The sequence below is a fragment of the Strigops habroptila genome, chromosome 1 (genome assembly GCF_004027225.2).
Source record: "Strigops habroptila isolate Jane chromosome 1, bStrHab1.2.pri, whole genome shotgun sequence".
Taxonomy (NCBI): domain Eukaryota; kingdom Metazoa; phylum Chordata; class Aves; order Psittaciformes; family Psittacidae; genus Strigops; species Strigops habroptila.
Genome location: NC_044277.2, coordinates 140,670,060 through 140,677,639, shown reverse-complemented (window position 1 = coordinate 140,677,639; position 7,580 = coordinate 140,670,060). Strand labels below are relative to the sequence as shown.

The 7,580-nt window shown below is 45.2% G+C and overlaps 1 long non-coding RNA gene across 1 annotated transcript; it reads left to right on the top strand.

Moving 5' to 3' along the window:
* Positions 1 to 5,018: 5,018 nt before the first annotated feature.
* Positions 5,019 to 6,634, top strand: LOC115607361. The gene is made up of 2 exons (XR_003991194.1): positions 5,019 to 5,119; positions 5,448 to 6,634. It is a non-coding gene; the product is annotated as an uncharacterized LOC115607361 (long non-coding RNA).
* The last annotated feature ends 946 nt before the right edge of the window (positions 6,635 to 7,580 follow it).

Genomic DNA, 7,580 nt, shown 5'->3' with positions numbered 1-7,580 from the left:
CTTTTATTTTCTTCTTCTACTACCTCTCTTGCAGGAAGGCTGCATACAAATATAGCAATCGATTGAGGGGAGATGTTACTCCTTTACGAGATTAATTACAAACATAAGGATGCTGTGTCTAGCCCGCGTGTATGATTGATCTCGTAGGAGGAAATGCAATAGGAAACTAATGCTTCCTTTTATCCAGTAAGCAAAGTTCAGAGATGTTTACATTCTGCTAGGTAAGCACAGCTGTCTAAAGACGTGAAGACGGATGGACTGTCCTGTCAGCACAAATTCACGCCGAGGTAACAGGCTACACTGTCTCTGCGGACCTCTCTCCGGCCAGGAGGCTGTGGGGCCAGAATTGCTAATTTAGCAAACAGCTTAATTGTTTCAGATTTTAATTAGCAGGGAGATCCAGGCAGAGTCAATGCGCTGCAAGGGGCAGCAAGGGGAAGGTGTTGGTGGGCTGCACTGGATGGTGGGGCAAGGAGGAAGGCTCCTGGTGATGCCGAGCATGGGGTGGCTGTCACAGGGCAGCATTCAGAAACTGCCAGGGCTTTTACTTTAAAACCTGGCTGGCATAAGGAGCTGTCTGCGTATTCGCTCTCACAGCATGTAGCAGTGGAAGCATCTGCAGAAAGTGCAGCGCTTAGCTGCCCTTGTTTCTATTTGTATATAATCTTACGAGCCCTGGATTTGGCTCAGGGTTCTTTTGAAACAGTTTGTTTCGTTCTTCAGCACAGGCTGGCGCTTGTATTTAGGCTGAGAAACAGTGTCAGAGGTGACAGATCCAGCTTAGTGACTCAGCCTTCTTCCTCTTGGTATTTTAAATAATGGATGTGCTACTGCTGATATTTTAACTCCTGTCAGAGCTGCTGAAATATATGGTGTGTTTAAAATGCTGATAGAACATGTAGAACACTGAATCTCTGCTCAGGCAGAGGCTATCTCCATCTGGGACTGGGTTTCTCAAAAAAGAAAAAGGAATCAGAGGAAGGAGGAGGGGGGAGCCCAAGCCATAATATCTTGTCACAGTGTAAAAATGCCCTTCACCTGAGGCAGTAAAGCAGTTAGCTCTAGCAGCGTGCTGATGGAGAATCCTGAAATCAGTGCTGTAGCCTGTGTTATATTTATACAAGCTTATGTACTGCGCTGATGACGAGGGAGAGAAAGGGCTGTTCCCTGCGTTCAAGTAATTAGTGTAATAAATACAGCCTGGTGAGCGCCAGAGGAAGTAGGGATCCCTTTGTTCACATCTCGCCACTTAGAGCTGGGTAAGCAAGTCTTGTGGAGTTAAACTCAGAATTTACTTAACCTTTTATTCGTGGTCTGGAGGTCTTGACCAGGATGCTCTGCTGATGCCAGAATTAACAAGCAATGCTGGATCTTTACTGTCTTAGAGCAATGTCCAAGATTTCAGGGGTCTTTTCTTTTTCTTCATTCCATCCATGCAAGTCCTGCTTGATAAACGTGGATCCCTTTTCTGTTTAGTAGTCAGTTTGCTAGGCTTGACAAAGGTTATTGCAATAATTGATGTTCCTCTTCTAATAATTAATGTTAATGAGTCCACTAAACAGTAAACAAGACAACAAAGAACTGTTAATGAGACAGTCTATACTCATTTGTTTAATCTTTTAGTAAGATAATGGGCGATAACTGCATCGCTGTTCAGCCATCTTCCAAATCCTTAATGCATGGAGAGTGTTTTAAGAGGTTTGAGCTGATTTTTTACACTTGCGTTTAGTAAATTCAGCCGACTGAGTAGGTGGGGCGCCTAAAAGAATTGGGAGACCTATATAATTAAGTGCCTTGACATTCTGCTTCTGAAGGACATTGGCAGATATCCAAATGCTATGTTCTGCTCTCAAACCGTTTAATTGAAACCATACAAAAGGGGGGAGGGAAGGGGGCAAAAGAGAGGGAGATCTTGGCAAAAACCTTATGTGCAGTTTTTCGCTATTGGATTGACCAGACAGGGCAACAAAGCTGATAAAACAGGATTAGCAAAATTGCATTGTTGGATATTATATGCTGTGTGACATGTACTACAGCAAAGGAATTTGGCAGGATTAACCTGCAGAGGATAAAGATGTACCAGACAAGAGGGCTGAATTAATAGACTGCTGTGACCAAAGCAAGGAAATCTATTTGCATGGGATATTAAGGGTGGTAATAACCTTGCAGGGTGGGGTTGAAGTTGATGTCCCAAGTTCTGTGCTGACCCCATGCCTGAGTCCTGCTCACCGCCTGGAAACCCAGCATGCAAAAATCAGCTTGTTGGCACAGTTTCTCATTACACTTTCCTGTTTCTACATATCAATCATATATACATAAAAGCTAATTCCTAGGCAGGGTTATCTGCACTGTTGGGGGGGGGAGGGGAGTTGTGTTGGTGTTTCCCTCCCCAAAATGAGAAGTTTAGTTTTCTCTTTATAGGAGATGAGATCCTTCTTCTAATGCACTAGTGTCATCCTAAAGTAAATATTTGGTTTCAGTGGTTTTCCTCAAGGCTTCTAGACCCAGCCAGCCGGACAGCACGGGGGAATGCAGTTCCCTAGCTGCTGGTTACTCAGCTGTTCAGGAGATGATTGTACACTTCCATATGTGTAACCTAGCTGAAATTGTAAGAAAGCTTTCAAATCACGTAGCGTTGCCGAACATGAAAGCTGTTGCCAGTAGATGACTGAATAAAATCACACTAAGTAAAAAAATGGTAGAATATTAAAATTTCAGCTCAGACATACTCTAAGACTATGTCGGACTATTTGACCGAGGGGGTAAAGAAGCAGAAAACCAACCTCCATCTCTGGTACATTAAGGGGATAGAAAGTAGATTAAGGGTTCATTTCTCACTTCTGTGACATATAATACTGTTTTTTAACTTGAAGAAGCTTTTAAATTGGCTTCTTCCAGGGAGCAAGCAGTGCATATACAGTAGCCTGCTTATTTTAAGTAGTCTGATACACTTCAGTGCAGATCGCATGAAAGGTTACAGAAGAATTTAAACAACCTTGAAAAAGGCTCCTATCATTTGTTTTTCTTCTCCCACCCACAGTACCCGGGCAGACTTTAGTGTTCCCAGGGAACAGAGAACGTACGAAAAGTGTTTGGCATTAGTCTGCGTGTGACACAATGTGCTTTGTCAAGTGCGCTCAGTGCTACCACATGCGTGAAAGATCTGCTCAGGGGAGAGGTTTCACCTTCATCTGGCATTATCATGTCACCATTGATCAGCACCAGCCACAACACAAGTTCAGCTTTCAGGCTCTTCCTTTCAGGGTTGAAGGCTGAATAATAGATACGCATAAAATATAAATAGCATTGGCTTTTTTTCAACGTGTTAAAATTCTGAAAACTGCTCTTTAAATAAAAGCTCTGTTAGTACAACATGACTGAGGCTTTACAAATGTGCACACATGCGCAGGTGTCAAGAAACTTAGCTCCATTTCCTACAGCAACTCAATTGCATAACCTGTCTCTCTGGGATATCATCTGTTAGTGCATATGTTAATCGCTCTTCTGCTCAGGGACTAAACATGACCACATCTTCCCTCCCTGCAGGAGAAAGACAATGTATGAAGTTTCCTTTGGATTCAATTGGGAAGTGGGCATGTGGAGGACACTTCCTTCATCAGCAGGGTGAGAATTTTTGCCTCCACATCTAACCCATTTCAGGAGAACTATTAAGAAACAGCAGTTTCTCCCTGGAGCTTTGCTAGGCTTCACATGACTTACTTTCTGTCTGGTTTGCATAAGGACTCCTGCAGTGGGTCCTCATCATCCCAGGGACAGTCCCAAGCTGATTCACAGAAACTCTGCTTCCTTTTGAGTTTTGGTTGCTGAGGAAAGTCTGTAATACATGGGATGAAAATTATTATTTGCTTCTTTTTTTTGCATGTGCCCAGATGAATTAGCCCAATAAGGAGTTGTTGGAAAAACCTTAAGAACAACCCAACCAAGCGAGTCATTGTACCACCAGTGCGGCATTTTGAGGGAAACTGGGGAGAAACAGTGGCTATTTCCACCTTTTTTTGTCTGTGGGACCCATGCCCTCCCCCAAGCCATTCCTGTAGCGCTGCAGCAACACTGAACTCTTGCGCTGCCTGTGACACCCACTGTGTGCAGGCTACCATGATCAGTGCAGGTCAGGTGCTCTCCAGTGTCGGCCCTGCCCAGAAGAGGGAGACTTCTTTTTCCCTGAAAGTCCCAGAATCTGTAACTCCCTGTGTGATTTTAAAAGATCAACTTTCCTGGTCAGCACTGGGTTGTGTTCCGCAGGTTCTGTGAGCTCCTTGAGGGATGTGCGCTTTAGAGGGGGATGAAGGGCCCTCTGCAGACTGGCACATTCATGGGTCCCAGCAGGATTTTTGTGGGGTGGGGGCACCTTCCTGAATGCCAACACACTGGGCAGCTTCTGGGAAGAGACCGCGCATGCTTTGGTGTCTCACCCACCTCACAGGAGCAGACAGGACACAGGCAGGAGGGTTAGTAGTGGTGCCGCGCTTGGGAAGCCACACAGTCTCTGGGGCACTGCTCTCCTTTTGGTAATGTGCTGGGGTCTGTGAGAAAGCAGTCTGTTTCTCCCGTGTCTCTGAGGGCTTGGCTGAGTTTCTAGGTTGCTTCCCCTGCCTGCCAGCCTCCAACCCTCCTGAGATGAACACAGGAAATGAACAGCAGGAGCACAGCTGTATACGTTACCGGCATGGTGCTGCAGGGACCACCTCTGTGAAACAGTACATCTTGAGCGCAGAGCCAGTTTGCCACTTTTATTTCGTTATACTTTTTTCCCCTTGGAGACATACATCCTTCACACTTCTGTATTTTAAATAGGCAGGGGTATATAGCTTGTGGTACCGATGGACCTAACCCTGTCACTTTGCTTTCCAGCACACAGCAGTATGGAAGATGGATCCCGGCGGAGGGCTGAGTGCAGAGGAGCCCGGCTGGGGGCCCCCCTCGGGTGCCGTGCAGCAGCTGGTGTTGTGAATCAGGCCGTCACCAGTCAGAGAACGGCTACTTCACAACACCAGGGTTGCACCGTACCACGGTTCAACCGCCGGCCGGAGAGCAGCGGAGCTTCCCGCAGAATGTGCAGCACTCCGGGCTGCCTCCACCCAAGCCCAGACCTGCAAAGGTAATCAGGTGCTCAACTCCTATTTAGGCACCAGCCTCCCACTGAAGTCTGAAATAGAAGTTAGGCCCCTAAATATCTCTGTGGGTCTGGCCCCAAGACCTTACCTTGCTGTGCAGTGCAGAGCAGTGCTTCAGCAGGCACAGGGCAGTGCTGTCAGCAACACGATCGCTGCCTGTTTGCATGCCATGTGGATATTAAGGAACAGGTAACTGTTATTAAGCCACGGCAAATAGTTAAAAAAAGCTTCTGCATTATCCATGTGTAGTTCTCTATGACAGTTGTGTCTGTGGTTCTTGCCTGTGACTAGTTCTGATCCTTCTCTGCCTAGACACATGATGACAAGTTCTCTGTAAAAGATGCAGTACATACCAGGAAAGACGCCAGACTCCTTAAAGTGACACTAAAGCAGCCCTAGGTGTATTGCGATGAATGAAAAAGCGCCAAAAATAAACGGTGGAGCTATCCAGAAGTGGAACCAATAGCTGCTGTCCTTAAAATAGAGAAAACGTTTGATTTTGCATTGCTTAAGCAACCCATCAGAAATTACTGGGCGTAAAGAGACAGCAAAGCGTGCTCAAAACAACCCTGTCTACAGTGGCCCTGTAACATGTGCCATGTGTTTCAGGTCTGAAGTGCAGGCTATTCCCTGCCTCCTCCCTTGTACAATAACGCCAGTGTGATGTTAGTTTGAGGGGAGCAGGTCATGGCAGAGTGCTTTCCACCCAAAAACTGTGTCGTGTTCATGGAGGTCAGCACAAAGCTGGTGGCCGTGTACAGTCCCTTGGCTTAAGCCAAACCAAAATGCTGTTCAGTTTTGATTTCTGAAAGCAGCCATCTGCTCTTGGACTCAAGGTGGGTTTTTCTCTGGTGGGTTTTCCCTTCCTCCCAAACCCCAAGATAGACTGGCTGTATGCTCTTAGGTGTTAGCTGGCTGTTTTCTTGTATGACATAGAACACTGGATGTGTAAAGCAAAGAGGAGAAACGCAGAGATCAAACGATCAAGGTAACGCTGGACTGATGAGGTATTTCTTGAAAGTTTTCTTCGTCATCCTAACTCATCTGATTGATTGAAGGTGGCAGTAGAAATTACTTAAATAGCATCCTGGATGTATGATTACTGGCAGGGAAATAAACATAGGAGAGAGCCAGGGCATATACAAGATCAGCAGTAGCATGGGAATGCAAATGAAAGGAGACAAATGTGGTTTCATTAGACACATCCTAATATTTCTGTTCATGTGGGCTTCCTACAGAAGTAACCCTACATTCCTTTCGTAGCAAAAAGTACACAACCAACACCATGAAGAATGTTAAGAGATGTATGGGAGGCTCACACGTACATTAGGAGAGGACAACCTGTTGATGCAGGCTAGCATTGGCTTTTTTTCATTGAGCAGAGGACAAGCAAGACCTTGTTTCTAGTTCGGGCACTATGGTAAGGAGGAGTATGAATTTGTCAACCCAACATACAAAAAGTCTGTTTTATTAAACTTGTTTTCTGCAAAAACACAAACTGTGTGTTCTCTGTGGTAGTCTCATTGTTCATTGTAACCTTGTTCTAAAGCTCGATACCTTTCACTCCAGGGTTTGTTTCATGGGGTAACATATTCTTTAGAAATAGGAGGCAACAACAAAACAGTCCCAATAATCCTTGCACACACATACCCCCTGATTTACATGAGCAGCTATTCACATACAGAACAAGACACTGTTTCGTCTTCTGTTGTGAGCCAGAAACCTGTTTGACCTATTCAGTTTCTGTGGGTAAATACACATAACATTTGAAATAGGTTAATGCTTAATATCCGCTGCAGGGTGACCTAATAGACTATCCCCATGCTTCTCCAAGTATGATACGTGGAGGCAGATCATTCTCAGTTCCCTTTGTTAAAGAATTTCTCAGGAACATCACGCTTCAGAGGTACCTTTGGGGCATTTATTGTACTCCCTGTTTCTAACTTGAACCCATCACACTTTATCATAGACTCATAGAACCATAGAGTGGTTTGGGTTGGAAGGGATTTTAAAGCTCATCTTGTTCCAACCCCCTGCCACTAGACCAGGTTGCTCAAAGCTCCATCCAGCCTGGCCTTGAACACTTCCAGGGATGGGGCATCCCAATTTATGCTCTTCTAAAGCAATTTCCAAGCTATTTTCCATGCCATGATGTAGCACTGCTACTGAAAATCAAGCACCCCTGCTTGTCATTAAGGAGTCTGATGGTGTCATCTCATGAAGTGCATCACAGGCTGAACAGCCGACTTTCACCTTCAGGTGATGGCAGCAATTTCTGTTTGTTCCTTCCAGCAGTTAGAAGTACTCGATGTTAGCATGTGGTGCAGTGAAAGGCGAATACACAAAATAAATAGTTCAGTATGGGTTTTAAATTTGCCTGAGTGTTAAATAAGCTCCTACAGTTCATGTTCATGTCAGCCCCAGTTCTGGCTGCTGAGCTGGAAA